Source organism: Arachis ipaensis, chromosome B08 (assembly GCF_000816755.2).
Source record: "Arachis ipaensis cultivar K30076 chromosome B08, Araip1.1, whole genome shotgun sequence".
Lineage (NCBI taxonomy): Eukaryota > Viridiplantae > Streptophyta > Magnoliopsida > Fabales > Fabaceae > Arachis > Arachis ipaensis.
Window position 1 is genome coordinate 25,604,642 of NC_029792.2, and position 627 is coordinate 25,605,268.

Below are 627 nucleotides of genomic sequence, written 5' to 3' on the forward strand. Positions count from 1 at the left end.
AAGAAACTGTTTTAGAATTTTTTAAAATTTTTAGAAATGTTTTGAGATTTTTTAAAATATTCAGAAATTGTTTTGTCTTTCACTTTAAGGATTGATTTGTCCAATTCGTTAATGGTCATTTATATAAGTTAATATTTCACGTCAATAATCATTATTAGTGAATAGAAGGAATTATATTGTCTAATGTAAATAAACACTATTTTCTGTATTTTAAATTTTAAAAAATTAAAGTATTTAATTTTAAAAATCGCAAAAACTAATTTAGGTAATTATTCTTAAAAGAAATATCCAAACTTATTTAGAATAAATATTGTTAGCAAAAAGAATAATTTTCTGGTGTTTATAATTTTTTTTTTAGTATTGAGTTTATAATCTAATTTAAAAAGATTCAAGAGTTGTTGATGAACTTCTCTATTAAAGTCCTTTGTTCACCTCTAATTCAAATAAGGTAAATCTTATGGTACTTTTAATATTAGGTCTAATTTACTAAAAAAAATGAATAATATTTAATAAATTTTAAATATTTTATTTTTTATTTTAAATATTTTATTTTTTGTTTTAAAAAATAAATTAACCAATTTAGATACTACAATAAAAACATCATAAAATTCACATTCAAACAAAATC